General features: G+C 45.9%; 1 protein-coding gene across 1 annotated transcript in view; it reads right to left on the bottom strand.

Annotated features, from left to right (window-relative positions):
• Window positions 1–17,513, bottom strand: part of LOC127586385 (G-protein coupled receptor 4-like) — a 74,465-nt gene extending 56,952 nt beyond the window's left edge. The window contains exon 1 of the mRNA XM_052044308.1: window positions 17,065–17,513. The gene's annotated coding sequence lies outside the window, so the exon portion shown is untranslated. The remainder of the gene's footprint in view (window positions 1–17,064) is intronic.
• Between the last annotated feature and the right edge of the window lie 8,064 nt (window positions 17,514–25,577).

Raw genomic sequence — 25,577 nt, 5'->3', positions numbered from 1 at the left:
GCACAACATTGTGGGCCAAAGGGCCCGTACTGTGCTGTACTGTTCTATGTTCTAACTCCACTGATCTTGGTGTTATCCACAAACTTGCTAATAGTGTTGGAGATTACAGAAAAAGCACAGTGCAGGTAGACAAGTAAAGTGCAAGGTCCACAACGAGGTAGATCGAGAGATCAAGAGTTCATCCTTCAGTGTATGGGAGGTCCGTTCAAGAGTCTGATGACATCGGGATGGAAGCTATTCTTGAGCCTGGTGGTACGTGTTATCAGGCTTTTGTACCTTCTGCCCAATGGAAGAGGGGAAAAGAGAGAATGTCTGGGGTGGGAGGGGTCCTTGATTATGTTGGCTGCTTTCCCGAGTCCACGGAGGGGAGGCTGGTTTGTGTGATGGACCGAGCTGTGTCCACACCTCTCTGCATTTTCTTGCAGTCTTGGCAGAGCAGTTGCTGTACCAAGCCGTGATACATCCAGATAGGATGCTTTCTATGGTGCATCTGTAAAAATTGATAAGTCATCGGGGGCAGGCTGAATTTCCTTAAATGGAAGAACTTTAATAGAATCATAGTCAAACGGTGTTGAAACTGTCCACAACATCCATGCCGACCTTCAAGTTCCCATTTTCCAGCGCTTGGCCTGTGGCCTTGTATGTCTCAGTGATTCAAAGTGCAGAGTTCAGCTCACTCATTTCTATCTGCAATGGTAAATGCTGACCTGGAGACTAAATCCCAGTGCTCTGCCTGAGGGAGTGGGGGAGGCAGAGACTCTCACAACATGCACTTGAATTGGCAAGGCTTAGAAGGTCATGGAGCTAGTGTGGGTTAATGGGATTAGTGTGGATGGACACAATGGTCAGCATGGACATGGTGGGCCGAAGGACCTGTTTCCCTGCTGCAAGACTCTATGACTCTACAACAGAAGGGAAAACCATCATTCAGTGAGCAACCTTGCCATCCAAACCCCATTTCAGTATAGGTGGGTACTTGATGGTTGGCATGTATCGGGGAAGAGGAAGAGCCTGCTTCTGTGTTGTATGACTCTATAATTCAATGTAAAAATCTGAGAACCTTTAATGTATTCAATTATTGATCTGTGACCCACTCGCATAGAGGACTCCAGTGGTTCTCAAGCCCATGGGTGAAGGAATATCTCCCCAGCTCAGTCCAAAATGTCTGACCCCTTGCCCTGCATCCAGTTAAGGTATTGTGTGCAATACCATTATCGCAGAGTGTCTCAGATCTGTTTCTCCGCTCCCATGACAATAAGGAGGCAATGAGCCAACCTTGTTCTTGCAGTTTCATCCTGTCTTGTTGCTCTGATTGTATCACCGTTCCTCTGCACTCAGATACAGTTCCTGTAAATCACAAAGCACTGACACTTTGATTGCTCTCCTGGGCACCTCAGGATATTGTTTTGAGGAGCAGTGCAGTCAGGAGTGGCAGAGTATATAATAGTTCGACAAAAGGATGTAAGATAAAGGTCCAGGAATTTTTCCAAAGGCAACTATCGTAACCCTTGCCATGCTGGATGAAAAACAGTACAGAAACGCGGTTAATCCTTTCCCTGTGCAGTTACACCGTCAGTGAACCCTGGATGGATTATACAGCAATCTGGTCAAATAAGTTGCACTGGAGCTTGAGTCTGGACTTGGACTTGAAACCACAACCATCAGGGTCAGAGGCAAGCCTTTGATTCACAGGGCCACTGATTACAACAGCAGAGCAGCAATGAACTGAACCCAACCTCAACCAGATCTGAAGACAGAAGGGATATTACATATTGCTGTGATACTGTTTGCTCCTGTTCAAATCCTGTCACTACCGATCCAATGCAAATAATTTCTGTTTTTTTAAAATTTGTTTCAACCACAGTTTGCGATAGTTGGTAGATGTTTACTTAGCAAATAAGTGTCTGAATTGTGCAAGTGCATGTAGAGCATTTTCAATAATACTATTCTATGTAGTTAAACATTGTTACACCTGTGGCTGGTTACTGAATTGTTTGGGACAACACAAATAAATTCTGCGCCTAGCCTCTATGTCCCTGCCCTGGGAGGGTTTGACAGGACAGCGTTGTGGGAGCTTTACTCTGTATCAAAATCCTTCTGACTCTGCCTTTTTTTCTGAACAAAAAACAGTTTATTACAACAACAACATTACAACAAGTCACTACGAACTACAACAATAACTAAACAGCAGCTGAATTAAAATATTTCCATCTTGATCCAGGACGCAATTTATTCCCCGTGGTGCTCAGCGGTTCCGGAACACTCTCCATGGACACAGTGTGTCCTTTTTCTAGGGAAGCTTGGGCCTGCCCAGAGACTTCCCTGGGAGTGTGTGACAGGACAGTGTAGAGGCAGCTTTCTTCTATATCCAATCCTAACTGTCTCTGCCCTGAGAGTGTTGGTTGGGACAGTGCAGTGGGAGCTTTACTCTGTATCTAACCCCTCTTTCTCTGCCCTGGGAGTGTGTGATGGGACAGTGCAGTGGGAGATTTACTCTGTACCTAGTCCCTCTGTCCCTGCCCTGGGAGTGTTTAATGGCAAAGAGAACTTTTGCCCACATATCTAATTAGTACTGTATCCCCTAATTACTTTAGCACTCTCCTGGTACTGCACTGAAGTGTCAGCCTAGATTTTAAAAGCACAACACTCCCATTCTGTCCTCAGTCTCCAACACTATTATACAGAGGCCCCTCACCTATCAGTTAGTATGTTGTAACAACAATTGAAAAAAAACCCCTCCAGAACCTGGAAAGTGCAATAAAAATTAGTTCAGACCAACAACTGTGGAGAGAGAAAGAGAGTTAATGCTTCAGGCTGATGATCTTTCATCAGAACATTGACCTGAAGCATTGACGGTTTCTCTCTCCACAGACGCTGCCTGAACTGCTGAGTGTTTCCAGCATTTTCTGTTTTTATTTCAGGTATTGAACAACCTTCAGTCTCGATTTGTTCAATAATTTCAATGTAAAATACCTGCATCCTATTCGTCAAGAACTACTGCAGCAATTCATAGTCCAAGACTCATGGTGCCACAGTGGCGCAGCGAGTAGAGCTGCTATCACACAGCTCCAGAGACCCGGGTTCAATCCCAACCTCCGGCGCTGTCTGTGTGGAGTTACATGTTCTCCCTGTGACCGCGTGGGTTTCCCCGGATGCTCCCGTTTCCTCCCACATCCCAAAGATATGTGGGTTGGTGGGTTAATTGGCTGCTGTAAATTGCCTTTGGTGTGTAGGTGAGTGGTAGAATCTGGGGGACGTTGATGGGAATGTGGGGAGAATAAAGTGGGATTGGTGTAGGATTGGTGCACATGGGTGCTTGATGGTTAGTGCAGACCTAATGGGCCAAAGGGCCTGTTTCCATGCTGCAGTTCCGTGGGTGTAGAGCAATGTGGGACATTCCAAGATAGTGAAAGGGACTTTGGAAATGCTAATATTTTGTGCCAGACTTTTTCCTGGTATAGCAAATAAATGAAATAAATCAAGAAGTGCTGGAAACACTCATTGGGTCATGCGGCAACCGTGGAGGGAGAAGCAGCTAACGTTTCAGGTCGACGAGCTCTCATCAGAACCTGGAGAACGCGAGAGATAAGGAAAGCTTGAAGGATGCAGAGAAGGTGGGGTGAGGAGATGATGGCTGTGGAAGGGTGGAGACCACACAAGGTTGAATGACAAAAGGGTTGATAGTGCTATCTGATGAAAGGCTTCAATGAGTAACAAAGGCAAGGTGGGAATACAAACAAATACAAATATGTGAAACTATCACCAGAAAAGAGGAAGTAATTTATTGAACAGTAGAAGTAGAAAAGCTGAAAATATCAACTGCTTCTGTTTTATTTCAGATTTCTAGAATCCAAAGTATGTTGAGTTTCAACAGACTTGGTTTGCTCAGTTCCAATTTTGCGTGCCTGGAGTTTTGGGCTTTGTTGATCTTAATGTTTTGTATATTAGAGTCATAGAGTGATACAGCACCTATGGTAATTCCCAACCATGTACCTGTCCAAGTGCGTCTTAAAGGTTGGTATTGTACCTGCCTCAACCACTTCCTCTCGCAGCTCGTTCCACGTACTGACCTCACTCTGTCTAAAAAATCTGCCCCTCAAGCTCCTATTAAATCTCTCCCCTCTCACCTTAAACCTATGCCCTCTAGTTCTTGATTCCCCAACCCTGGAAAGATTTAACAGGAACTTGACGGGGAACATTTTTACACAGAGGACGGTCAGTATGTGGAATGAGCTGCCAGAAGAAGTGGCTGAGGCAGGTACAATAGCAACTTTTAAAAGACAGTTGGACGGGTACATGGCGAGGTTTGGAGGCATGTGGGCCAAACATGGCCAAATGTAGTGTAGCGGTTAGTGCAACGCTATTACAGTGCCAGCGACCTGGGTTCAACTCCGGCCGCTGTCTGTAAGGAGTTTGTATGTTCTCCCCGTGTCTGCGTGGGTTCCTCCGGGTGCTCCGGTTTCCTCCCACATTCCAAAGATGTACGGGTTAGGAAGTTGTGGGCATGCTATGTTGGCGCTGGAAGCGTGGTGACACTTGTGGGATGCCTGCAGAACACTCTACACAAAAGATGCATTTCACTGTGCGTTTCGATGTTCATGTGACAAATAAAGGTATCTTATGGGACTAGCTTGGATGGGGCATCTTGGTCGGCATGGACCAGTTGGGTTGAAGGCCTTTTTCCATGCTGTATGATTCTACGACTCTCTGCTCTGTAGGAGCTGGCATGCATCCAAAGGGTCCAACAGCCTCTTTTTGTGTTGGCATGAATAAGTAAAGTGGGAAGGTTACTAGCGTATCACTAAAAGTTGGTGATGTTACTGATGCAGCCATACTGTTGGGAAATTAATGTTATTCACACCCCTATCTCAGTGGATGTAAAACTGCAGATGCTGGAAACGCAAAATAAAAGCAGAAAATGTTGGCGACACTCAGCAGGTCAGGCAGCATCTGTGGAGAGAGGAACAGTTAATGTTTCAGGTTTGAGAACTTTTGTTAGAACTTCATTGAGACCCTTTGATAAGATATCTTTATTACTCACATGTACATCAAAACACACAGTGAAATGCATCTTTTTGCGTAGAGTGTTCTGGGGGCAGCCTGCAAGTGTCGCCACACTTCCGGCGCCAACATAGCACGCCCACAACTTCCTAATCCGTACGTCTTTGGAATGTGGGAGGAAACTGGAGCACCCGGAGGAAACCCACGCAGACACGAGGAGAACATACAAACTCCATACAGACAGCGGCCGGAATTGAACCCGGGTCACCGGTGCTGTAATAGCGTTACACTAACCGCTACACTACCGTGCCTGCCAGAGGGAGGGTCCTGGGCCTGAAACATTGTCTCTCTTTGCACAGATGCTGCCTGACCTGCTGAGTGTTTCCAGCATTTTGTTCTTATTTCTTGTTATGAGTAACTCTTCTATCTAATTGTACACTGACCTAGTGTCTGGGCCACTGCATTCTACACAGACTGGCACATCCATCCATTCCCCTCATTATAATCTGGTGTCTCAGAGTAGCCAGTGTACTCTCATTCCACTGCAGAACCTGGAGTGACCACACCCACTTCCTCAAAGCTTCAGCATGATGGTGGTGAGTTTTGTACCAATACCATCACATCTCTTGCACAACAGGAAAGGGTTTGTCCTGAAATAAAGAGAATTAGTGCTCTGTAAGAATGCTTCAAGCCAACGACCCTCTGTCAGAATTGGAGAAGTGAGAAAGCAAGATGGTGGCACGGTAGAGTAGGATTTAGCGTAATGATACTTCTGCGCCAGAGACCCGGGTTCAATTCCCGCCGCTGTCTGTAAGGAGTTTGTATGTTCTCCTCATGTCTGCGTTGGTTTCCTCCGGGTGCTCTGGTTTCCTCCCACAGTCCAAAGACGTACGGGTTAGGAAGTTGTGGGCGTGCTATGTTGGCGCCGGAAGTGTGGCGACACTTGAGGGCTTCCCCCAGAACACTCTACACAAAAGATGCATTTCACTGTGTGTTTCGATGCACACATGACTAATATAGAAATCTCATCTTAAGTTGCAGAGAGCAGGACATAAGGTGATAAGCTGGAGAGCAGGATTGTCCAGATGTTTCACAGCTTTTGGGACCATCTGGTTAAAAGATGAGTGAGAACACCAAAAGGAATGTGCTCATCACAGCAGCTGGTGAAAATCTGAGACAAATGAGGATGCTCGAAATGACCAACAGATCAGGCAGCATCAGCGAAGGTAGAAAAACTGAGAAAAGGTGGATGACCTTGCAGCACAACTGCCCAGTTCTGACGCAAACAGGGAGGCTGGTTATCTGATATTGTTGAATTTAAAATTGAGTCCCAAGGGCTGCTGCGCGTTCAGATAGAAGTTGAGGTGCTGTTCCTCAAGCTTACATTGGGCTTTGTTGAAAGCAGAGTTCAGGAGAAATAAATGCTGGGGTGGATCGAGAATGAGCTGTTAATTCATGACTGACCAGTCGAAACTACACTGAGGAGCTGCTATTATTGGCAACTAGAGGCCAACAGAAATTTATGGGAGCAGGGATTGGAGGTTTATACACATGGGTCTGTGCTGAACACCAACAGTTTGAACTCTCTGCTCCAGAATCAACACAGCAGGCTAGAAATTCTTGCTTTTAAGCTTTGGCCAAGCCAACACTTTAGCCGTAAACAAGAGACTTAATCCAAGAGAAAGGATTAAAAGTTATACTTCTCTTTCGAAGAGTGACTTTGAAATGACCTTGTCCAAATAGGTGGAAAATGGTTGAGTTGTTCTCTTGTTTATAACTAGTCACTTTCTCTGATACAATTCTTGAGTATCTACTCTATACACCAATGGTCCTCCCTGAGTGTTTGAATACTAGCACACTGCGTAGATGTGAAAGATTATACTATGGAATTATAAATCTGGTTTTGTTTTAATCCTTCCTGCTTTACAACAACTTTTCACAATGGGCATCAGTCAACCACCAAACCACAAGCCAAGTTTGAACAATAAGAATTTATATTAAATCGTTCCTTTATTTACACCTCAGCTACCAGCTTACAGGTTCACTTCCTCCAGCACTATTTCACTGTGGTTGTACACCATCAACAAGTTCCACTTGTCAAGGCTACTCTGACAGCACCCATGATCTTAAGCACCAAGAGGTCATGGGGCAACACACTCATGACCGGTAGTCTGTGGCCAGTGACTCTCCTGACTCCCCAAAGCCGTCGTCTTTCCTAACCCTAACCACCTGCCCTGAAGATCCCACCATCTTCAAGGGACTTGGGGGAGTGAGATGGAATGGTCTCCACTTGCATGGATAGTGCTCATGAAACTCAACACCAGCCAGGATGAAGGAGGCCACCTGAGTGGACCCCATCTTCAACTCTAAATATACATTCTCTCCACAATCAATGCACAGGACTGCTGCAGTGTTTGCCATCCACAAAGTGCACTGTGGTGACTCACTCAGGCTACTCCGACACCACTTCCTGAACACAGAACATCTATCACCAAGAGTCGCAGGACAGCAGGTGCATTCGGACACCATATCACTGCTTCTTCACCAACGCTGACTCTAAATCTTAAAATTCCCTACCCAAAGTTGCCATGGGAGGCTAGTGCATCTCGTCAGGATCCCAGGGCACAGCCCCAGAATAAAGGGATGTCCCTTTAAAACTGAGATGAGGAGGAATTTCTTCACCCAGAGGGCAGTGAGCCTGTGGAATTCGTCACCACGGAGGGCTGTGGAGGCCAAATCACTGGGTGTATTTAAGGCAGAGATTACTGGGGTCTTGATTGGTTAAGGGGGTTAAGGGTTACAGGGAGAAGGCGGGAGAATGAGGTTGAAAAAAAATCAGCCATGATTGAATGGCGGAGCATTCTCGATGGGCCGAATGGCCTAATTCTGCTCCTATGTCTCATGGTCATGATCTTTTGGACTGCCTCCAATGCCAGTATATTCTTGCTTGATGTAGCTGCATTTAGCATGTCCACATACATGTATATTATTTAGTGTGTTAGTATTGTTTAATATGCAGAGCACTCCAGGTGTGGCTGCCTCAGTACCCTGTACTTTTGGATGGGCAGGTAATGTTAACATTAACTCTTTCTCTCTGCACAGACACTGCCTGAACTGCTTACTGTTTCCAGCATTTTCCACTTTTAATGCAATTTTCAGGTTCTGCAGCCTATTTTGCTTTCTGTTTGCTTTGTATTATACTTATGGAGAGCTGGGGAACTGTACTCCGAGTCTCTCTATGACCGACGACAGAGGGAAGCAGAGAATTTAAATGAGACAGAAGTCTAAGTGGGATGAATCAGGGGTTCAAGCAATGCAATCACCCAATTTCTCCACGGATGCTGCCTGGCCTGCTGAGTTCCTCCAGCATCATCGTGTTTTTCATCTCGATTCCAGCATCTGCAGTCCCCCATTTATTTGCCTGTAATCTATTCTCTCTCACATGCCTATCAACTTGACTTTAGTTCACCTGTCACTCACTGCTTACAACCTGTTTAGTAGCCCTGAACCAAATAAATTAAGATATTTTTAAGTCTAACCTTATAACATTTCTATCTTTGCCACACATAAAGCTGTCTGATGGCCAATTAAGAGTCAACACAACAGTAAACGAAAAACCTGCAGATGCTGGAAACCTGAAATAAAAACAGAAAATGCTGGAAACACTCAGCGGGTCAGGCGGCATCTGTGGAGAAAGAAAAACAGTTAACGTTTCAAGTCCGGGATCCTTCATCGGAACTGGACTATATTCAACAGTCTCAGCTCCCTCTACAAGGTATTGAGTTCCTCCGTAAAGTGGATACTAGCTCAGACCAGCAGAGGCACAAGAGACTGCAGATGCCTGAATCTGGACCAAAATGCTGGAGGAACTCAGTGGGTCGGGTGGCATCTATGGAGAGATGTTGCAGGTTGAGACCCTTCATCTGGACTGGGTCGACCGTGCATTTCCCTCCATAGATGCTGGCTGGCTTGCTGAGTTCCTCCAGCATTTTGGGTTCTGCACTGGCTCAAACCGATCAGTTCTTTACAAACGTTTAACATATCTTTCTTGCTTTTGTATTTGCCTGCACAATTTACCCTGTCACATTTAAACCCCCAGACATCTGCTCCCACGTCCAAATTGTTCCATTTAATATACATCGCCTTCCTTGGCTTTTGCTAATAGATCCTGCATTAAGCAGCGCTGTAATATATTATTCTCCCCAGCGTTAGAGTATGTCTCTGTGCAACCAACAGAGACGTCACGTGCCCTCACAATACACTTTACAGACCCGATCATCTTGCATGCCTGGGAAAGCTACCAACATTTTGTTATGAGGTCAGGTTACTGAGTTATTTTTATTTTTCTTTTGCCTTCCAGGTGTCAGGTGCAATTCCCAGGCCTGGTTGTAGGGGCAAGGATAATACTGGCTCCGGAGAGGAGGGAACAAGTGCATTTCTGTAGTGCCTTTTTATGTCCTCAGGGCGTTGCAAAGCTTTGGTATTGGTATTGGTTTATTATTGTCACTTGTAGCGAGGTACAGTGAAAAACTTGTCTTGCATACCGATCATTCAGGTCAATTCATTACACAGTGCAGTTACATTGGGTTAGTACAGAGTGCATTGAGGTAGTACAGGTAAAAACAATAACAGTACAGAGTAAAATGTCACAGCTATAGAGAAAGTGCAGCGCAATAAGGTGCAAGGTCACAACAAGGTAGATCATGAGGTCAGAGTCCATCTCATTGTATAAGGGAACCGTTCAGTAGTCTTATCACAGTGGGGTAGAAGCTGTCCTTGAGTCTGGTGGTACATGCCCTCAGGCTCCTGTATCTTCTACCTGATGGAAGAGCAGAGAAGAGAGAATGACCCGTGAGGGTGGGGTCTTTGATTATGCTGGCTGCTTCGCCAAGGCAGAGAGAGGTAAAGACAGAGTCCGAGGAGGGGAGGCTGGTTTCTGTGACACGCTGGGCTGTGTCCACAACTCTCTGCAGTTTCTTGCGGTCCTGGGCAGAGCAGTTGCCGTACCAAGCCGTGATGCATCCGGATAGGATGCTTTCTATGGGCATCTATAAAAGTTGGTGAGTGTCAAAGGTGACATACTGAATTTCTTTAGCCTCCTGAGGAAGTAGAGGCGCTGGTGAGCTTCCTTGGCCGTGACATCTATGTGATTTGACCAGGACAGGCTATTGGTGATGTTCACTCCCAGGAACTTGAAGCTCTCAACCCTCACGACCTCAGCACCAACAAAGAACTTTGTGAGGTGTAGTCTCTGTTGTAATGTAGGAAACAGCACCCAGTGCGGCCACGTAAACACTATGACCAAGAAAGCACACCAGCACCTCTACTTCCTCAGGAGGCCAAGGAAATTCGGCATGTCCCTCAGGACGCTGACCCATTTTTACAGATGCACCATAGAAAGCATCCTATCCGCATGCATCACAGTCAACTGCTCTGCCCAAGATCGCAAGAAATCGCAGAGAGTTGTAGAAGCAGTCCAGACCATTACGCTAACCAGACTCCCCTCCATTGATTCTGTCTACACTTCCTGCTGCATTGGGAAGGCAGCCGACATAATCAAAGACCCCTCCAACCCCAGTCATTCTCTCTCCTTCCCCCCTTCCATCGGCAAGAAGATACAAGAGCTTGAGAGCATAAACCATGAGGCTCAAGGGCAGCTTCTACCCTGCTGTTATAGGACTCTTCAATGGACCTCTTATACAATAAAGATGAACACTTAATCTCCCAATCTACCTCATCGTGGCCCTTGCATTTTATTTGTCTACCTGCACTGCACATTGTCCTTAACTGTAACACTACATTCTGCATTCTATTTCCTTTTTTAATACCTCAATGTACTTATGTGTGGAATGATCTGTCTGGATGGCCCACAAACAAAAGCTATTCACAGTACCTCAGTACATGTGACAATGATAAACCAATTACCAATCACCCACACCGAATTTTGTGCACAGTAAGATCCCATAATCCCATTTCCTTTACAATATAGGAGGCAGTTCAGCCCATTGAATCAATGCCACTCTCAGAGCAATCCATTCAATCCCATTTGCCCTGTTATCCAGTCTGTCTCACATTCCCATCAACTCCCTCCTGACTTTCCCGTCACCCACACACGAGGGGCAATTTACAGCGGCCAATTGACCTGCCAACCCACCCGTCTCTGGGATGTGGGAGGAAACCAGAGCACTGGGGGGAAACCCACACGGTTACAGAAGGAACTTGCAAACTCCACACACAGACGGCTCCCGAGGTCAGGATTGGACTCGGGTCACTGGAGCTGTGAGGCAGCAGTTTTTCAAGCTGCAATGACATGTCTTTCTGAATTGTGCTTTCTTTGAAATGACATTCAAGGAATACTGAAGATAATACCCCTGTTTCTTTTAATATAGGAATCTGTTAAATCCACCTGGCAGAGGAGAGAGGGCCCTATCTCAACAATGCATACGATAGATGGCATCTCTGACATTGCAGCATTGTTGTGGGAGGGTGATCTCAGAAGTGGGGTTTGAACACACAACCTTCTGACAGAGAGACAAAGGTGAGAACCACAGCTGAACAACTCAACAGGGAAGCCAAGACTTCCTATTTGAAGGGCAATTCCCTCAAAATGCAAGTGTGGAAACGATGGTCTCCATTTTAAACCCCCAATGAGACCCTGTTCCATCACCCAGCACCCCAGAACAGAGAGAATCCCAAATCTTCTGCCACTAAGATAAGATACCTTTATTAGTCACGTGTACGTTGAGACACACAGTGAAATGCACCTTTTGCGCAGAGTGTTCTGGGGGCAGCCTGCAAGTGTTGCCATGCTTCCAGCGCCAATATAGCATGCCCACAACTTCCTAACCCGTATGTCTCTGGAATGTGGGAGGAAACCGGAGCACCCAGAGGAAACCCACACAGACACGGAGAAAGCGTACATACTCCTTACAGGCAGCGGCCGGAATTGAAACCGGGTCGCTGGCGCTGTACCTGCCCTACACTAACCTCTACTCCTGCTTTGCCAGGCTGGAACTAATCCAGATCTGGGAAGTAATCCAGATCAGCCAGTTTGAGGGAGACAGTAATCATCTTTCTCCCTTGACGTTGGGGTTTAAAACAAGAGACTGCAGATGATGGAACCTGGAACAAAAAAATCAAACTGCTGGAGGAACTCAGCGGATCAGGCAGCATCTGTGGACAGCTGAGGTTTCGGGTTGAGACCCTTCGTCTGGGCTCCGGGCAAAGGTGTAAGGTGAGAGGTGGGAGGTGTAAGGGGGGGTCTGATGGGGAATTATTTTCGCACCGAGAGGAGCTGGAATCTGGATTGCACTGCCCCTGGTGACTGCCAGAAGCAGATACTCTCACAACATTTAAGAAGCATCTAGACAAGCATTTGAAATGCCAAGACATAGGAAGCTATAAATGGGTAAATAGGATAAGTATAGATAAGTAAAAGACTTGGCGTTGATGGGCCAAAGGGCCTGTTTCTATCCTGTACAACTCTTTTGATTCTGTGACCAATTTAGATAGTTCCTACACAACTCTGGATTCTGGACCCCATTACACCCTACCTGTCCTCCAGTTAATATCAAGGCTAGTGCGGCAGTGAGTGAATAAAGGGCAGAACAGTTTCTGCAGAGAATTGGAGGGAGGAACTGATGCCCTTCACCACAGTGGCAATAAAACAGTCTCCCTTCAGCAACGAGTACTTCTGGTTATCAGATGATCAGATGCAGCCTGCTCAGAAGGCATTGGTGACTTTTGGGCCTATTGATTCGATACTTTTACCACCAGGGTTTCACTTCCTGCAGCTCCCCTACAAGCAGCCAAAATAATCAAGGACTCCACCCCTCCCTCCACTCACCTCAGTCATTTTCTCTTCTTCCGTCCCCCGTCGGGCAGAAGATACAAAAGCCCAAGAACATGTACCACCAGGCTCAAGGACGGCTTCTATTCCACTATTGAATGGACCTCTTATATGATAAAGGTGAACTCTTGATCCTCGTTGTGGCCCTTGCACCTTATTATCTACCTGCACTGCACTTTCTCTGTAACGGTAACACTATATTCTGCATTCTGTTATTGCTTTTCCTTTTGTACTACCTCGATGTACTTATGTACAGAATGATCTGTCTGGGTGGCATGCAAGCAAAAGCTTTTTGTTTTATCTTGGTACATGTGACAGTAATAAACTGGGGGTGTTGATGGGAACACAGGGGGGGTAAAATAGGATTAACATAAGATGAATATAATTGTCGGCATGGATTTGGTGGGCCGAAGGGCCTGTTCCCCTGCTTTATCTCTCTATGACTCTATGAGCTGGCCCAGAGGGACCAACCAACAATGCCTGAGGGTCTGGTGAAGCTATTAGTTGTTTGGAACTCTGGGACGTCCCAAGGTTGTGCAAGGGCATAGCAGAGAGTTCTGCTGTCTCACAGCTCCAGCATCCTGGGTTCGATTCTCTCCTCTGGCGCTGTCTGTGCAGAGTTTGCACGTTCTCCCTGTGACTGTGAATGGGTTTCCCCCCGGGTGCTCCGGTTCCCTCCCACATCCCAAAGACGTGCGGGTTGGTGGGTTAATTGGCTGCTGTATGTTGCCCAGAATTGATGGGGAATGTGGAGAAGAACAGGTTACAGGGAAAATTAGTAGGGGGATGGGATTGTTCTATGAGCCAGCATACATTAGATGGGCTGAACGGCCTCCCTTTCCCCTATACATAGGGCACGTCAGGAGTGAGGAGGGCAGATACTCCCCACTTCCCCAAACAACTCTCAGAAGCTTGATTCCAACCAGGATGAAGCAGCCCATTTGATTGACATCCTTAAACACTCCCTCCCTCCACCACCAGCACACCATGCTTGCAGTGTGCTCCGGCTACAAAATGGACTGTAGATGCTCATCTGGTCTGCTACCTCCCAAACCCACCCCCTCTCACAGCAGGTTCAGGGAAACACCATCCTGATTTGAAAATATCCTTTATTATCACTCAGTCTAAATCCTGGAAGCCCCTCCCCAAAAGTATACGGATGTACTATTGGAAGTATCCTTCTCAAACTATATCATGTTTAAACTTGGAAAAAATTTGGAGTGGTACTGTTGATCCTTTGCTTAAATTTGAAGATATTTGGAGTCCATTTATTCAATATTTTCACATGATGTAGATCCCCTTTCCATAACTTTCCAACTTGGAGGAACGGACTTGATGACAAAATATTGCTCTGTTTCTACTGAGAAATTTTAGCCCAGTTTTTCCCTTTTTTTGTTGTTTGTTTTTCTTTTGAAAAGTTTTTTTTGTTTAGTTTATATTGTTTATAATTTTCTTTGTTGATTTGGGTTTTTAAAAAAATATATATAATAAATCTTTTTCTTTCCTTTCTTTTATATTATATTCATTTACTAAGAGATCGTTGGATCTACAGATTTTTTTTATATTTTATTGTTCTTTATGATTATATATGCTATGATTGTTATCCTGATCTCTTTGTATTACATGTATAAATATTGATGCTATATATCAATCTGTATTAATTTGAAAACTAATAAAAAGATTGAAAAAGAAAAGGAAGTATCCTGACTGGATGCATCACGGTCTGGTACAGCAATTCGAATGCGCAGGGACATAAGAAGCTGTAGAGAGTAATGGACTCAGCCCAATACATCATGGGCACATCCCTCCACACTATTTAAAGTACCGAGGTGCTGCCTCAAGAAGGCAACATCCATCATCAAAGATCCCCCACCATCCAGTACATGCCATCTTCTCGCAGCTACCATCGGGCAGGAGGTACAGAAGCCTGAAGTCCCACACCACCAGGTTCAGGAACAGCTACTTCCCTTCAATCATTCGGTTCTTGAACAAACCTGCACAACTCTAATCACTACTGTTTAGCAACACTATGACCACTTTGCACTACAATGGACTTTTTTTGTTCTAATTGTGTTCTTTCTTGAAAAATTGTACATAATTTATGTTTAATTTATGTTTTTCTTGTGAATGCTGCTTATCTGATGCTATGTGCCCGTGATGCTGCTGCAAGTAAGTTTTTCATCGCATCTGTGCACACATGTACTTGTGCAGATGACAATACACTTGACTTTGACAGTACAAGTGTCTTCACCAGAAGGACTGCGGTGGTTCAAGAATGGAAACTCATCACTACCCTCTCAAGGGCAACTAGTGATCAGCAAAAAGTTACCAGTGACTCATACGCTCCAAAAAATGCATAAATAAAGCAAGAGGTATAACTAGTCACTGAACCCATTTCATTGTAATCTGTACAAATGGTAAAAGGCTAATGCAATGAATGACAGTACACCTCGCCATTGTGATACTGGGGTCAGTCACGGCTGCATTACCTAAAGAGAGACTCCTAGAAATGAGCTGATGCGCTTGGTAATGGGTATAGGTGCCAATCGACTGGGCACAGAGTCAAATTCTCTGCCAGGTTCTCCTGTGCGGCAATCATCCTGGCAACATTCTCACTGTGTGTTTACCTACAACGTCACACATACCTGCTGGGCACTTCCACCTGAGAGATAGGGCCTCCCAGACACTCCCACGACAAACAAACACCAACAATGGAAAGCCTCTCAATCAGTTTAAAACCCAGAAGCTCTGCGAATTTTGTCTTTAATGTCAGTTTATATTAACATAGCACCCCTCAAGTAAAATCAAAATAGTTCCTGAGGTTCCAGAGGTGCGGATGGAGACTCAAGGGAAATGAGGTGGGCAAGAACAGGGCCAGCGACCCCTCAAGACTGCTTGATATTGAGGCTGATTTCATGCCCCAGGGTCACTTTCCCACATCTCGAGGACGGTGATGTACAAAATTATGGGCACTGATAGGGTCAGTATTGAGAAACTTTCCCTCTTGGCAGAAGTATCTGAAAGTAAAGGGCAGGGGTTTAGGGTAAGGGGGTAAGAGGGGATCTGAGGAAGATTCTTTTTCACCCAGAAGGTGTTGGAATCCAGAACTCACTACCTGTGGGGGTGGTGGATGTAGACAGGTGGAACTTGAATCACCAACTTGAATTTATTGGAAGCTATGAACCAATTGCTAGCAAATCAGTATAAGATACAGGCTGTCCCCAGTAATGAACGGCTTCCATTGTTACAGACTTCCATAAGTCGATTTTGTTCATAAGTGGGAAAATACACAAAAATCACTGGATACAGTAACCACACTTCTGCAGTGCTGTTATGAATGAAATCCAAAACACATAACCCTGATAAGGAAGAACAATTACTCAGGTGAAGATAGAGAGAGAGGAAACCAGTTCTGCTGTCCGTAGAAAGATGTACGTTGGACTTCTGAATTTAATAATATTATGGGATCTTGTTCGTACGTGGGGAGTGTCCACAAGTCGGGCGTTCGTAACGTGGCGACGGCCTGTAGGTACTTGATGGTCAGCGTGGAGAGAGTGGGCCAAAGGGCCTGTTCTGTGCTGTATGACTCATAACTTCTCTGGAACTAAATGGGGTCGGGCACAGCCGATGACCAATTCTCACGAGCAAAGGTGACTTTCCAATTGCTACCGATGCTCAAAAGATTAAAGACCTCCGTCCAGAATGTGGTTAGTGGCTGTTGTCAAAGGGATTGGCAGAGGGGGCTGTTGGTCAAAGCCTTGGCCAGAGAGTTGGGCTTTGGGGGCTGGTGCTGTATGTGGAGGTGGAGATGGGGAGACCTCGAGTCGTTACCTGTATAGCTGGAGGAAGAGCCCCTTAGTCCCCCTCTCATACAGGGAGAGAGACCTGGTACTTAATTGTGAGATCAGGAACCAGAGGGAGGCGGAGACCGGGAGCCGGGGGAATGAGAGAGAGAGAGAGAGAGAGAGAGAGAGCAAGAAACAGACGCAAAGAGCATCAGAGAGAGAGAGAGAGAGACAGAGAGGCAACGAGAGAGAGAGGAGGGAGAGAGGGACAGAGGTAGCTAACTGAAATCTATTACGCCTAAGCACAAACGCGTTTGACAATGACAAGCCCCCACATTAAAATGACGCTGTCAATTCCTTTAAACTCTCTTTCCCTTCTCCCCTTCCTCCTCCATCAATCCCTCCATATTAAAAAAAGAAAATAAAAACCTTGGCAGCAGGGTCCTGGTCGAAATCAGCGGCGCTTCCTGTCCGATCGATAATGTTTCGGATCCGATCAAAGGAAGAATTCCTAATCTTCCCAGAATTTCTGGGCTCCCGGTGTCCAATCTCCCACTGAGTGTGCTAACCTGGCGTCTTCAGATCACTAGCTCCAGAGCAGTTCGAGTTGGAATAAAATTGCGAAGGTTTCAAATTTGCCTATTTGCAGAAATCATTCTCAGATCCTGAAGCAAGCTTGAGACTTTCCATCCAAGTAATTACGCGTTGATCCAAACTCCACCATGCTGTGTGTTCTGATTCAATTTATACTTAACTAATGTAATAATCCAAACCCATGGGTCAGAAAACATTCACTTGCTCTACGAAGTCCGTAAGTAAGACTGTTGTCTGAACTGGACAAAGTAACCAATCTTGGTTCCTTTTCTGTTTTACCTTTCCGTCACACTTTTACTTTCTCTCTCTCTCTCTCTCTCTCTCCCCCCCCCCCCCCCCCCCCCCCCTTCTCTGTGTTCGCCTTGAAACCAATTGAGACAATCACAGGCAAAAAGACAGGACTCTGTGCCCAATCTGTTGTGTAGCGTTTGAAAGAGCACTGTCAACTTGTTTCAATGGACACAGTGAAACAGGAAGTGGTTTAAAAGGAGCTTCAGGCGCGGTAAGCTTTTCTTAAAGTCTCTGGGATTCATCTGTTCAGAGGAAATTATTAACTCACTCCTTCCCAAGTGTTTTCTATTACTCCAGCTGCACTTTTCAGTCCTGGGAACATTTGAGTAGAAATTTGTCTTGGTAGGAGGAAACTTCAAACAATGAAGACTAAATATTTTTTGTTTTAGAGATATTGGTTTTATGAAATTGGCCCCCACCCTCCTGTCATTTCAAAGTAGTGTCACAGGATTAATTACATCCACAGGGACGTTGATTTTATGTCCTTGTGGGAAATTCTGCTGCCTATTTGTGCACAGCAAGCTCCCATAATCCGCATTTGTGACAGTGGTCAGCTAATCTTGTTTAGCGATGTCGGTGGTACAGGGATAAAAATGGACAGTTTTTTAACCCACGAGTTAGAAGGGAGATCGTTGGTTAGACAGTGACCTCAATAATACACCTCTTCCTCAGTACTTCATTTCATTGGCTGAGGTTACTGTGTCGGTAGAGAAACAAATGACTGCAGATGCTGTAATCTAGATGAAAAACACGATGATGCTGGAGGAACTCAGCAGGCCAGGCAGCATCCGTGGAGAAAAGCAGGCGGTCGACGTTTCGGGTCAGGACCCTTCTTCAGGACTGAAGATAGGAAAAGGGGAAGCCCAGTATATAGGAGGGAAAAGCAGAGCAGTGATAGGTGGACAAAAGAGGGGAGGCAGGGTGGGCACAAGATAAGATAAGATTTCTTTATTGGTCACACGTACATCGAAACACACAGTGAGATGCATCTTTTGCGTAGAGTGTTCCGGGGACAGCCCGCAAGTGTCGCCACGCTTCCGGCGCCAACATAGCATGCCCACAACTTCCTAACCCGTACGTCTTTGGAATGTGGGAGGAAACCGGAGCACCTGGAGGAAACCCACGCAAACACGGGGAGAACATACAAACTCCTTACAGACAGCGGCCGGAATTGAACCCGGGTCACTGGCACTGTAAAGCATTACGCTAACCGCTACACTACCAGGTGGTGATAGGTAGATGCAGGTAAGAGATGTGTTCATATCTCTGTCGCAGGGCGGGTACCCACAGTGGTCTGAATTAGCAGTTGCCATCACACAAAGACGTTCATGAACATCCTGAGTCTTTTCACAGAGACTAACATTTTAAGAGCAAGCCATTGATGGTAATAGGAAGACGAACGTACCCTGTTAAGGGGGGAGATGGTGTGGAGGCACAGATGAAGGGGCCAAGGTGGGAGTTGTGTTGATTTTGGAAGTTATTCTAAATGGTGAATAAGGAGCAGGTTCTGGGCCTCTCCTGGTGTCTTGGACTTTCCCTCAGTTTTGGAGGTTCTGCTTGTACACTGAAGGGGTGGGACAAGTTTCTTATTGTGTGTACCTCCAACAGTAAGGAGGGCCCTACTCTGATCCAAGATGGTGCAGGGAGGCATTGGCTCATCACCCATGGTTCTAGACCCATTACAACCCAGTGACAGTACATAGAACATAGAACATAGAACAGCATAGGAGAGGGACAGGCCCTTCAACCCACAATGTCTGTGCCAAACACATTGCCAAAATAAACAAAATCTCTTCCACCTGTACATGATCCACATCCTTCCATTCCCTGCACATTCATGTGTCTACCTAAAAGCCTCTTAAATGCTACTGTCGTATCTGCCTCCACCACCACCCCTGGCAGCCCGTTCCAGGCACCCACCACTCTCTGTGTAAGAAAACCTGCCCTGCACATCTCCCTTAAACTTTCCCCCTCTCACCTTAAACGTATGTCCTCTAGTATTTGACATTTCTACCCTGGGTAAAAAGATTCTGACTGTCTACTCTATCTATGCCTCTCGTAATTTTATAAACCTCTATCAGGTCTCCCATCAGCCTCCGATACTCCAGAGAAAACATCCCGTTTGTCCAACCTCTTCTTATAGCTCATACCCTTTAACCCAGGCAGTATCCTGGTAAACCTCTTCTGTACCCTTTCCAAAGCTTCCACACCCTTCCTGTAATGGAGCAACCAGAATTACACACAATATTCCAAGTGCAGCCTAACCATAGTTTTATACAGCTGCAACATGACTTCTTTACTCTTATACTCAATGACCCACAGTTATTCACAGATCTGCTCCCCTCTGCCTGGAGGATGTGAATCATGGTGATAGGTGATACCATATTGAAGGTCGGTTGCACCTACTATGGGCTAGGGACAGTGTTACACCAAGAGACACCTGAATTTGGAAGTCAGCTGGGATTCCTAGTGTTGTCTTCATTTTATGGCCCCAGTGAGAGGGAAAGTTGAGTGCAGTAGAAAAACAGTTTGAGGCAAGGATAATTGGTTGCTATGCCCAGGAAGATACCTTCTGAAGTGGGGTGGAATTATATTCAATAGGAACTTTCCAAAGCAAATTGGATGTAAGGGAGAAGTTGTAAGGCTGGGACAAATGTTGCAACTATATAAAACTTTGGTTAGGCTGCACTTAGAGTATCGAGTGCAGTTCTGGTCACCCCATTACAGGGAAGATGTGGAGGCTTTGGAAAGGGTACAGAAACGGTTCACCAGGATGCTACCTGGATGAGAGGGTATGAGCTATAAGGAGAGGTTGGACAAAGTTGGGTTGTTTTCTCTTGTGTGTCAGAGACTTGATAGGAGTTTATAAAATTATGAGAGGCAAAGATAGGGTAGACAGAATCTTTTGTCTCAGGGTAGAAATGTCGAATACTAGAGGACATACATTTAAGGTGAGAGGGGGAAAGTTTAGGGAAGATATATGGAGCATGTTTTTTCACATAGAGAATGGTAGGTGCCTGGAAACAGGCTGCCAGGGGTTGTGGTGGAAGCAGATATGATCGTGGTGTTTAAGAACATGGAACAGTACAGCACAATACAGGCCCTCCGGCCCACAATGTTGTGCCAACCTTTAAACCTCGCCTAAGACTATCTAACCCCTTCCTCCCACATATCCCTCTATTTTAACTTCCTCCATATGCTTATCTAGCAATCTCTTGAATTTGACCAATGTACCTGCCTCCACCACCACCCCAGGCAGCGCATTCCATGCCCCAACCACTCTCTGGGTAAAAACCTTCCTCTGATATCTCCCTTGAACTTCCCACCCATTACTTTAAAGACATGCCCTCTTGTATTGAGCATTGGTGCCCTGGGAAGATGCTGTTTAAGAGGCTGTTAGATAGACACATGAATATGCAGGGAACGGATGGATATGGATCATGGGTCACAATAGGGACATTTAAAAGACTCTTAACTGGGCACAAGAAAGTAAGAAAAATGGAGGGTTATGGGCTGTGTAGGAGGGAAGTGTTAGATTGATTAGGGACTAGGTGTTTATATAGGTCGACACAACATCGTGTGTTGAAGGGCCCATACTGTGCTGTACTGTTCTATGTTCTATGTGCAGGCAGAAGAGATTTAGTTTAATTTGGCATCATGCTCAGTGCAGACATCAAGGGCGGAGGGGCCTGTTCTTTTCTGCTGTACTGCCCTACGTTCTACGTAAAACAATTGAATTAGTTGGAGAGCTCTTCCCAAGAGCTACCACAAGTTCAATAGATCAAATGCTGTGTGTCTCTATTACATGGAATTCTATACAGATTGCAGGACAGGAAGATGTCATTCAACCCAATGGCGAGGTAAGAGCACTCTGGTCTGCCCTGTCGCAGCTTGTTTGCTGCCTTCATCACGTCTAGGATTGGTCCACCTCCCACCTTCCCAAGCAGTGAAGGACTGGGGCTAAGTCGCAGCCCTGTCACTCTCCGCCCAGGTTTACATTGTTGAACAACAAAGCATCGCCTGATGTAGCATCATGGCAACGTCACGGGAACGCATTCAAATCCGAGCAAGTAAAAATAAATAGAAGCAAGAAGTGGACAGAGTGTTTGTTATTCTGATGTTGATTACATTTGCTGTTTTATTTGATTCTCTTTCTCAAGGACCGACATATCCGTCCCTGAGTACACCAGTCCCTCAGGCATTGCTGGTCAGTCACTCTGGGCCTGTTCATAGGGTCATAGGTACAGCAAAGGACAGGCCCTTTGGCCCATCGAGTCCATGCTGACAATCAGCCACCCATGTACACTAATCTTACTCCAATCCTATTTTATTCTCCTCACATTCCCATCAACTCCCCCCCCACCCCCAGATTTTACCCCTCACCCACACACCAGGGGTAATTTACAGTGGTCAATTAACCTACCGACCCGCACGTCTTTGGGATGTGGGAGGAAACTGGAGCACCCAGGGGAAACCCACGTGGTCACAGGGAGAGCGTGCAAGCTCCACACACAGACAGTGCCCGAGGTCAGGATGACTCTATGAACAAAACAGCTGTTTATTCCTTCTTCATCAGCGATATTAGAACAGTTACCCTATCAAAGAAAATAAAAAGGGAACACAAATTTGTTTAACTCTCCCAGGTCTTGCTGCTGGATTTACTGCTTAAAACTGAACATAAGAAGGAGGAGGAGGCCATCTGGCCTGTCGAGCCTGCTCCGCCATTCAATAAGATCATGGCTGATCTGGCCGTGGACTCAGCTCCACCTACCTGCCTTTCCCCATAACCCTTAATTCTCCTACTATGCAAAAATCTATCTAACTGTGTCTTAAATATATTTAATGAGGTAGCCTCTACTGTTTCCCTGGGCAGAGAATTCCACAAATTCACTGCTCTCTGGGAAAAGCAGTTCCTCCTCATCTACTTCCTAAATCTACTCCCCTGAATCTTGAGGCGATGTCCCCTAGTTCTAGTCTCACCTACCAGTGGAAACAACCTCCCTTCCTCTACCTTATCTATCCCTTTCATAATTTTATATGTTTCTATAAGATCCCCTCTCATTCTTCTGAATTCCAGAGAGTATAGTCCCAGGCGACTCGATCTCTCCTCATAGGCTAACCCCCTCATCTCCGGAATGAACCTGGTGAACCTCCTCTGCACTGCCTCCAAAGCCAGTATATCTTTTCTAAAGGAAAGACCCTGGAGAAACACTGGAAGGTTAGAAATCCCAAATGGCTGAGATGAAAGGGATTGAAGCAGCAACACCACGACCTGTGATGGTGTGTCAAGTAATTGAAAACAAATCAGATACGCCCCTTTAAACCCGAGGTCCTTTAAATGGACACATTTGAGTTATTCCCTGCACACTGCCTCATTATTTATATTCAAGGTCAGATAAAGGTACTGGGAATATGCACGTGCTTGCCTTTAGGAAAAACCTTGAAAATATCTTTTGTCTTACTAAGAACAACAAATATCCCCAGGTCAGAGACACTGTGGGTTATATTGAGAGTAAAGCTCCCTTGAGACTGAAAAGATTTGCAAATACTTTTGGATCTCAAGGCCCTGGCATGGAGCTCACCTTGTGTGCCTGGTGTGGATCTGAGCTTGTGTCCCTAACATGGAGCTGACCTTGAGCCCTGGAGTGGAGCTGACTTCAAGCCCTGGGTTATCGACCACAGGACACTGGCCTGGAGTTGACCTTGAGGTCTGGTGTGGAGCTGACCACAGGGCCCTAGTGTGGAGGTGATCGTGGGGCCCTGGATGGAGCTGACCTTGATCCCTGACATGGAGCTGACCAGAGGGCCCTAGTGTGGAGGTGACCTCAGGACCATAGTGTGGAGGTGACCTTGGGGCCCTGGGATGGAGTTGACCTTGAGCCCTAACGTGGAGCTGACCACAAGGCTCTGGTCTGGAGCTGACCACAGACCCTGGGGTAAAGTTGACCTTGGGGTCCTGGGTGGGTTGGACCTCAGGTTCTATCTATGTCACCCTCAATGCACTGCCATCTTGGCTGGGATTAATCTCCGTCAGCAAACTGCCTACAGCACACGTGGTCCTCTCACTCACTTCAAAAATAGCTGAAAGCACCCACCGAAAGTACACAGCTTCCTCTCTCTGTGGGAAACTATTTGTTCAGCTGTCAACATCCTGTGCTCAATTGGCACGCAGTTTTACCATTTCAGCCAGGTTCCCTTTCAAACTAACCTTATCCTTTCCTCTTGTGCTGAGTGCAGCTGTCTTGTCTGAGGCTGTGTCTGCCTGGGGTCAGGTTAATTGGGAATGGTTTGGCCTGACCCCAGCAGACCACCAATCAGGAGTCACAACAGGTGAAGGTTGGAGGGCAAAGTCTATGTCAGACTGGGTCAAAGGGTGGTTAGCCACACACGGTCATTGAAGGGGACATTCCTAGTGCCTTTTCTCAAAAGGTCATAGGTTCAGGACCCTGGGCCTCGACCCGAAATGTCGACTGTCCATTTATCTCCACAGGTGCTGCCTGACCCGCATCCTCCAGCATTTTGTGTGTCACTACAAGAAACTGCAGAGAGTTGTGGACACAGCCCAGTGCATCACGGAAACCAGCCTCCCCTCCTTGGACTCTGTCTTTACCTCTTGCTGCATAGGCGAAGTAGCCAGCATAATTAGAGACCCCACCCACCCGGGTCATTCTCTCTTCTCTCCTCTTCCATCACGATCGGTATGCAAGACAAGTTTTTCACTGTACCTTGGTACAAGTGACAATAATAAACCAATACCAATACCAATACCAGAAGGCGTACTGTGACATCAGGTGCCAATTATTGAGCAAAACTTTAAACTGAGGTGTCATCTACGCATTCAATGGGGGCAAAAGGTGGTTCTACATTTTACAGTGATGGTTCTACAGATGGATCTGGGAGGTCTCTCCAGTTCCCTGAAGCCAATACTACTCGCACATCTAACTGTGCAAAATTTGCCTGCACCTTTACCTACGTTACTAAAGAGGCAACACTTCAAAAATAGTAAATAGACTGCTGGAGGAACTCAGCGGGTCAGGCAGCATCTGTGGAGGGAAATGCACAGTCGATGTTTCGGGTTGAGACCAGTCCAAATGAAGGGTCTTGACCTGAAACATTGACTGTCAATTTCCGTCCAGATGCTGCCTGATCCACTGAGTTCATCCAGCATTTTGCTCTTTGCTCCAGATTCCAGCATCTGCAGTCTCTTGAGTCAATACCTCAAAAGTACCAAATTGACTGGAAAGCATTTGAATTCATCAGAAGTGTTATTGAAACGTAAATCTTTCTTGAATTCTTTCATTCACAGAGTATGACTTACATATAATCACAAGTGCCTGTGATTCGGAATAAAGATATAAGCAAATGTTGTAGGGACTTTCCTTGTTCTCCAGCTGGGATTTTGGGAAGAATCTTCCAAGAAATCTCAGCTGATTCGTATTTCTTTGCTTCACATCCATGTCCTACATGGTTCAAAGCTTCCAATGATAATCCGTGATATGGAATTTCTGTGTGAGAAAAGAAAGACTTACCTTTCTGTAGTGTCTTTTACTTCTCTCCAGGGATGGTCCAACTGCAGTTTATAACCAATGAAGTATCTTTGTGTAGTTGCTGTGGCAATGTAGGAAACACAGCAGGTAGTCTGTGCTTAGCAAGATCCCAGAGACAACCTTGTGACAATGGCTCAATTATCCATTTTGGAGATGTTAGAAGTGGGATTGATATTGGCTCCTGTACACTGGGAATATCGCTCCTGTTTCTCTTCAAGGTATTGGCCATGGGATTGTCTACCAGAGGGGGTAGATAAGCCTTGGTCATCTGATCCAAAAGCCCGCAGCCAGGTACTGGGTACATTGGCTTAGATTTTCATTCTTAGGCTCTAGGAGTGGTGAATCTCAGGAATTCTCTGTCCCAGAGAGTTATAGAGTTATAGAGTCATAGAGTTATACAGCATGAAAACAAGCCCTTCAGCCCACTGGTCCGTGCCAACCAAGATGTCCCATCAAAGCTAGCCCCATTTGCCCAAGTTTGGTCCGTAACCTACCCAACGTTTCCAATCC

This window comes from Pristis pectinata, chromosome 35, assembly GCF_009764475.1.
Source record: "Pristis pectinata isolate sPriPec2 chromosome 35, sPriPec2.1.pri, whole genome shotgun sequence".
Lineage (NCBI taxonomy): Eukaryota > Metazoa > Chordata > Chondrichthyes > Rhinopristiformes > Pristidae > Pristis > Pristis pectinata.
The sequence above is the reverse complement of the archived record's forward strand: the minus strand, read 5'-3'. Positions and strand labels throughout refer to the sequence as shown.